We start from the raw sequence: 7697 nt of genomic DNA, 5'->3' as shown, positions 1-7697 counted from the left end.
AGCCCTTGTCCTACTCTGACCCGGGTGCTAGTACCAGCAGCTATGATACTGCCTCACAGATGTTTACCTTCCAGTGTCCAGATCCCCTGATGAACGCGTCCAGTGAGAACAACACTCAGGAAGAGACCGATAGCGAATAACTGTTGTGTTCACAAGCTGCCAGGATTAAACTGTGTCTGGCAAGTGTTACAGACGGTTGATCTTGACTTTTTATTTTTTTCATTTCTTAGATTTTTTGTTTTCATTTTTGATCTCTTTGATTTTAAAGTACACTGTATAGGCATTTAGAACTACAGACTTCATCAGGATTTACATGTATATAAGTTTGGGACTGTTGTCTCCATGGTAATCATTATTTCGTGTTCAAGTTTGTATTTGAAGTTGCTCTCCTCCTGTAAGTTTACAGTTCACATTTTAAAGTGTTAGCAGGGTTTTCATTCTTGTTTTCTGCTGTTTGTTGGTACCATGGTAATCAGTAGGCCTACTTGATGATCAAGATACAGTCATGTCAGCTGTACTTGTCATGTAACTTTACAAATTACATTTCAGAGTGTATATAAAACAAGGATTTATGCTTGTTTTATGCTGCTGTTCGTATAAGATTATGGTGATCATAAGGCTAATTATCAAGTTAAAGTTGTGTAAAACTATTGTTATTGACGTTAATGTTACTCTTCTTGGACGCCATAAAGTTGATTGGTATGGTTATTTGTTGAAGGGAATCTCTTTTGTTGACATTTTCAGAGTAAACAGTAATCAAACACCATTTTTTTGTCTTAAGACCAAATATACAAGTCTCAAAGTCGAAATGGTTTGGAATTAGAATCAAACACATTTTTGCAAAACATTGTGCATTCTGCAAGACAGGCTTTTACGTCAGCCTTTTATTGAATCAACCGTGGCACCACATCAGACATGTCAGATATGTAATAGTTTGAGCAACGCACGAATACAGATATGTCTACTCTAGTTTGTAGTTTTGAGATGAATTTCAAATTTCTCTCCTCCCCCCTCCCCCAACAAAAAATTAAAAATATTCAACGCGTGGACTTTTAAGATACACTATATATAGGATTTCGAAGAGTCAGCATCTGCACGGCCGCAAAAATAAAATCATGACACATTTATCAATGACAATTTCTTCCTGCATGACTATCATGAGAAAATTCTTGTTTCCGTAATAATGAAACTGACCACAATCAAACGGAACCCCTTTGCATGCTGTTGTAGTTATCATATCTTCTTCAAGAAAAACTGAAATACTTGTATAACTTGTAAGGTTCTCTGTAACTTGCACAGTTTGTTTGCTTCATAATAAATTTTGTCTCTTAAACAAACTGAATTCGATCCACATGTATTAATTCACAGTGATGCAAATCTACACACTTCAACAGAACTGCAATGACTACTTTGTAAATTTTTCGATGAAGTATCGAATCAAACAAGGTCGGTGAAGACGTATTGTCTCCCAAATGTTATTGTGGCGTCGATGTCCAAGAAAGAGGAATGTCATTCAGTCACAATGATATAATTATTGATGATCAGTATCTCATCTAGCCATTGCACACTGCCTACACGCGATGGAGTTGAAATACTCCACGAGGTTGTTTCTTTGCTCCTTTGCTGCTCTTCTATAGACATATTATTGCTTCAGTAATAACGAAACTGACTACAATCAAACGAAACCCCTTTGCATGCTGCTATTGTTATCAGTATGTATTTCAAGCAAAGCGAAATATTCATATAACTTGTAAGATTCTCTGTAAGTAGCACAGCTTGTTTGTACAAATTAAAATATATTGTTTTTGAACAACTGAATTCGATCCGTTTGCATTTATTCACAATGATTGTGCTTTATAAATGTGGAGTGAGCTTTGACTGAAATGCAACAACTTCTCTGTAAATTTTCAAATAAAATGGCGCATCAAACAAGGTTGGTAAAATACATATTGTTTCCAAAATGTTATGGTGGCTTCGATGCCCAAGGTAGAGGAACGTTCAGTCATCGTAACGTAATTATTTATAATCAGCACATATCATCGTGTAATGGCACACTGCCTACGAGCGAGTTGAAAGACTCGACGAGGTAGTTCATTTCCTCCTTTTCTGTTCCATTATATATCTTGCTTCAGTTATTATGAAACTGTTTACAATCAAACGGACCCCTTTGCATGCTGTTACTTTTTCACATGTACTTCAAGAAAAAGGGAAATAATAATATAACTTGCAAGATTCTCTGTAAGTAGCAGAGTTTGCTACAAAGTAAAGTCGAAACAAACTAAATTCAGTCCTTTTGCATTTATTCACAATGAAGGAAGTGTGCTTTAACGGAAATGCAACAACTACTTTCAGATGAAATAGCACGTACACACCAAACAAGGTCGGTACAAAGTCATATTGTCTCCAAATTGTGGCTTCGATGTCAAAGGTAGAGGAAGCTACTGCAATGTCATTCAGTCACACTGATCTAATTATTGATTATCAGGATCTCATCTTGCCATGGTACACTGCCTACTGGCGAGTTGAAATACTCCACGAGGTAGTTCCTTTGCTCCTTTGCTGCTCTGCTGGTGTTGCCACGATACAGTTGTTCCATGTCTGGCAGATGGGCATCCTGTCTCCATGAACCAGGAATTACTTCATGGTTGTGCTGCTGGTCCTCTTGATCAAGTGTAGCTATATCAGCTGTAGGGTTTCTGAACAGAAGAAAGTTGTGCAGGACACAGCATGCATGGGTAATCTTGATGACTCTCTCTGGAGTTAGAGGCAAAGTGACCAGAAGGCAGCGGAACCTCGCTGCCAGTAGACCAAACGCATTTTCTACAACCCGTCTGGCTCGTGAAAGCCTGTAGTTGTAGACTCGCTGCTGGTGAGTCATGTTGCGAAGTGGCAGAGGCTTCATCAGCCAAGTCCTCAGCGCAAAAGCGTCGTCTCCAACAAGGAAGTATTCAAGTGGCTGGTCATCATGGGGCAGAGGGTCTGCTGCAGGCAGGTTCAGCTTCCCGCTCTCAATGGCTGTCTTGAAAGGGCTCTGATTGAACACCCCAGCATCAGAGCCAGAACCTGTCTGTCCAATGTCCACATACATGAACCTGTAGTTAGCGTCTACAATTGCCAGCAGGACAATGGAGAAAAAACCTTTGTAGTTGTAGAACAAACTTCCGGTCTTTGCAGGTTTCTTAATGGCAACATGTTTGCCATCTATTGCTCCAACGCAGTGAGGAAAGTTCCAATGGTTGTAGAAATCTTCAGCCACTTGTTTCCATCCCTCTGGGGTATCTGGGCACATGAGAACTTCATCAGATAATTCTTCAATTATTGCCTGGCACACTTGGGGGATAAACTCACAAATAGTATTATGAGCAACTCGAAATCCATATTGTAGGGTCTTGTAGCTATTGCCAGTGGCTAGAAACCTCAAAGTTATAGCAAGTTTCAAACCAGGTTCCAAAGAATGTCTGAAGTTGGTATCCTGTTTTGTGATTCTCGGTGCAATTCGTGTCAGGAGTTCATTGAATACCTGTGGCTCCATCCGCATGAAATTGGTAAATGAAGAAACATCTTCGGCATGCAGTTCTTTCATCAGTTGTTCATACTGCCCGTGGAGGGGTCGACGCTGGATCCAAGGCTTGACCCACACCCTTCTTCTTATTCTGGCAGCAGCCCGTTTTCTTTCCTTTTCTCGTTGAAAACGTTCGCATTCTGTGAATACTGTCTCTAGGGCATCCAAATGGTGAAGAATTGTAGACACTAGCAATGGATTCAACCTCCCCATGACGTTTAGCTACCTGTTCGAACAGCAGACAAGAGTGAACTGAGAAGCACAAAGCTCTGGTGAAGTAGCTCTGCAGTCTCATTATTTTATGAATACGCCCGCGGAACGCAACTTTACGCAACTGTAAGCAACACTACGCGGTCTCTACGCTCAACCTACGTATGTGTAAGCAACTCTACGCCCGCTATACGCGAAACACGCTGCATATCTACGCGCTACTTACGCAGCCGATTTCGGCGTAGTCGCTACGCAACTCTACGCAACTCTACGCTACTCTACGCAAAGCTTGGTGTGAAACCCCCTTTACTTGCACACGCCGACACATGCATGAAATTTCAACTTGGTTGCATGAGAGAAACAATTTGATCTGAATTACGTAGGACTGTATAAAAAAAAAAAAGAAGCTGGACTTCACGAATGTTTCTCAATATGACTTCAAGTCGCTATTTAATATCATTTTCGTTGTCGATCACCCGTGAACGATATTTCATGACCCCCAGCGTATCACCTAACTCGTCTTCAGTGTGACGAGTTTCAAATCTCGTTTTGTCTCCGTGAGTAGGGTTGGGGGTACCACGTATCGTCACCCTAAGGATCTGTAGCTTGTTTATTCTAAAAATATCATACAAATCCGCCTAATTCTTACCTCAAATATGCCATAAATACTGCAGTTTTGAATGTCGTGACCGTCTCGTTGATTATGAATCTCCGTTTTAAAATAGCGCAATTTTAGTGCGTGCGTTTCGTTTTCTTCGCGCAGCTAAAAAGGGTACCTTGCGATCGGCACCCCCTCCCCTCCATAGGTATACACGTGAATTTCACTGCATTGGTAATACACGTGAATTTCACAGGCCATAGGTAATACACGTGAATTTCACAGCCATGCGTCGTTACTGAGCGGATGTGTAATTTTTAGCTTGGTTTGTTTGAGTTTGATTTTCGTTTCTTCGTTTTTATTGTTTTTATAGCTAATGACACTTAATCCCGCGCGTACTTTTTCGTTCTATACGCAAACAGCCATGATACGCAGGGTGCCGATGGGAAGGTGCCCTGCCGATAGGTGGTGCCCCAACCATACTCTGATTTGTGTGTGTTTGTATGTGAGTTTGTGTCTGTGTATTATTTGTATCTGTGGGGTTTTGTGTGTGTGTGTCTGTTCCACATTAATCTGGAAAAAAAAAGTGAACGGTTGCAGGAAACCAAGAAATCACAACAGAAAAGATATGTCATAGTTAAAGCCCCAACAAAGTTCTGGTACGCCTGCAAAAGTTGTCAAATTTCGCTCCCAAATGTAAACGTATGCTTAGGAAATGTGCGGGATAACGCTTTAATAACCAGCTATTCGATGATTAACAACGAAAATGGGAAATATCAACCAAAAAGATTCAGTCTCAGAACTTACCCGAACGGGGTCAGGCCAAACTCGGACTCGGGGATAACTCGGCTTTGCTTTGACGGCGGGATGAGTTGTAATGGTTGTCCATCTGTACCGGCCGCACAGAAACGCTGTTAGTGGGAGGTTTGTTAGCGCTATCAAGTCACTAACAAATCAGCCACTAACGGCACGGGCAACATGACCGCACAGAAAGCGCTGTTAGCGCGCTGTTAGACACGTGCGCTGTTAGGGCGCTGTTAGTGGATTTCGCCTTAGAGTTAGGCAAAATTTACGCTGAGTCACAGTGGTAAACATGTTATGCGCGCTTGCAGCAAGAGTACGCGCACTTGTAACAAAGCATTCCCAGCATTCCGTAGTTACCTTTGGTATGCACACAATTCCGACTGACGCACTGTACTCACACATGCGAGTCATTTGAATATTGCCTAGCTGGATCAAAGATTCTAGATTTAATTCAGTTTATAATCTTTGGCTGCATTTGAATTGGCATGGCGTTGAGCAAACCGAAAAGAGTTAGGGCTCCGGACTATACGGAAGAAGAAACTAATGTAATAAGGAGAGGCTTTGTCAAGCACAACCAAACACTTTCTGCCAAATACAGCAATGACTCCACCCAGCGGATGAAGGATAACATCTATGAGAGCATCAGACAAGAGGTAAATGCAGTGGGAGTCAGTGAGCGCAGTCTTCAGAGCATAAAAGACAAGTGGCAATCACTAAAAAAAATGTGTCAAGGAAAAAGTCGCCCAGAGCCAACGAGTGCAGAGAAAAGAACGGGGGAAAACGGGAGGAGGGGAAAACACAGCAGTCGATGATCCTGATGTCCTCGATTCCTTGAATGATGATGAAAAAGAAATACTCTCAGTCATACCCCCAGAACAGATAACAGGTAAGTTTTATTACATTTCCAAATGATGTCCCTGTCTACAGTGCTTCACAGAAGTTCCTATATAAGACTATAATAAGGCGGACTGGGCCTAACTGATATTATCTTTTCGATGAAAAATTTACCAGCTAGAGATTGGTTGAAAGAGCTTAACGTGATTTCAGATATTTTTAACCATTCAGAAAGTTGGCATGTTTGACACTGCATGATATGTTTATTTGTTAAAGATGTTACAATTGCCACGAGTAGAAAATCGGCACTTCAGAAACTGGTATGGTAACAGGGGTCATATAATGTATTTTTTTTCACAAATCTTGTTGATTAGAAATACTTATGAAAATTGAAATCATCGGCATATATATATATATATATATATATAAAACTTCAAGCCAAAAAAAGTTCTCACAGGGGAGGAATATCCCACCCCGCATGCCATGTAGACCCCTTGTAAACCCGTGCTGCATTAATAACACACAAACACACACAAGGATATAATATATATATATATTTATATATATATATATATATATATATATATATATATATATATCTATGTACATATATAAATATATAGATGTAGATTATATATATATATATATATATATATGGGGTGAGTAGACTACTTTGATAGGTCTATTAGCTATAGTGTGGTAAAATAGTATGCTCTATTGCAGCACGGGTTTATAAGGGGTCAGAGGCCTGCGGGTTGGGGTGCTTCCCACCCTGTGAAAATTTATGAGGCTTGAAGTTAATGAGAACCTTTGATGCGATTTAATGCAGACATACGTAAGCCAATATATAATTAGGACATGTTTCTTTTCAAATGTGTTAGTCATGATTCTTTGTAAATGGTTCTAGGCTGCCAAATATATTTAATATTTGACCTAAATCATCAAATTTAGTTTTATAGAACTGAAAAAAAAAAGCCAGTTCACACCCTGAAGTGCATGTCATATAGGCCTATTTTAATGAATCTGTAGGGTATACGTCATATCACTATGCGTATGAATTCATTAATGTAGATAATTTATGGTAATTTCTAGAATGATCTTGATATCCACATTGAATTAGTGTTCACTCACCTTTATAGCTTGATGTCCGCCGAGATCTGCAATTAAAATTTGGCCCCCCATGACGACTGGATATTCATTAACAATCAACTTTGTTATTTATGTCCATGAATGATATTCATGATATTCATTGATGGATTGGGGGGGGAGAGCACCGGGCCCAAGCCCCATTATTCATTGCTAGGACATACATGTATATATAAATAAATAAATAAATAAATATATATATATATATATATATATACATATATATATATATATATATATATATATATATATATGTAATAACTGTAAATGTATACATTATGTATATCATATAATATAATATATATGATGTGGGACCCGTAAGTGTCATCAGATGTATTTTAGCCCCCCTCCCCCCCCCCGCTACTTGATCCGCCCCTGACATTCTTTGGTGTTGTCATCTTTTGCACAGGAGTGGTCGACGGCTTTGCCACAGACGAGGTTGTAGTATATGTAGATGAAGATTATGTGGGTGATGACGCTCATGCCACTCCGAATACTCCGCGAACTTCGAGCTGTCCACCGAAGGTAATTCTAACCGATAAG

General features: G+C 39.8%; 1 pseudogene; it reads right to left on the bottom strand.

Annotated features, from left to right (window-relative positions):
- Positions 1–3098: 3098 nt before the first annotated feature.
- On the bottom strand, positions 3099–3775 carry LOC140229569 (uncharacterized; annotated as a pseudogene).
- Positions 3776–7697: the final 3922 nt, after the last annotated feature.

Source organism: Diadema setosum, chromosome 6 (genome assembly GCF_964275005.1).
Source record: "Diadema setosum chromosome 6, eeDiaSeto1, whole genome shotgun sequence".
NCBI classification, from domain to species: domain Eukaryota; kingdom Metazoa; phylum Echinodermata; class Echinoidea; order Diadematoida; family Diadematidae; genus Diadema; species Diadema setosum.
The sequence above is the reverse complement of the archived record's forward strand: the minus strand, read 5'-3'. Positions and strand labels throughout refer to the sequence as shown.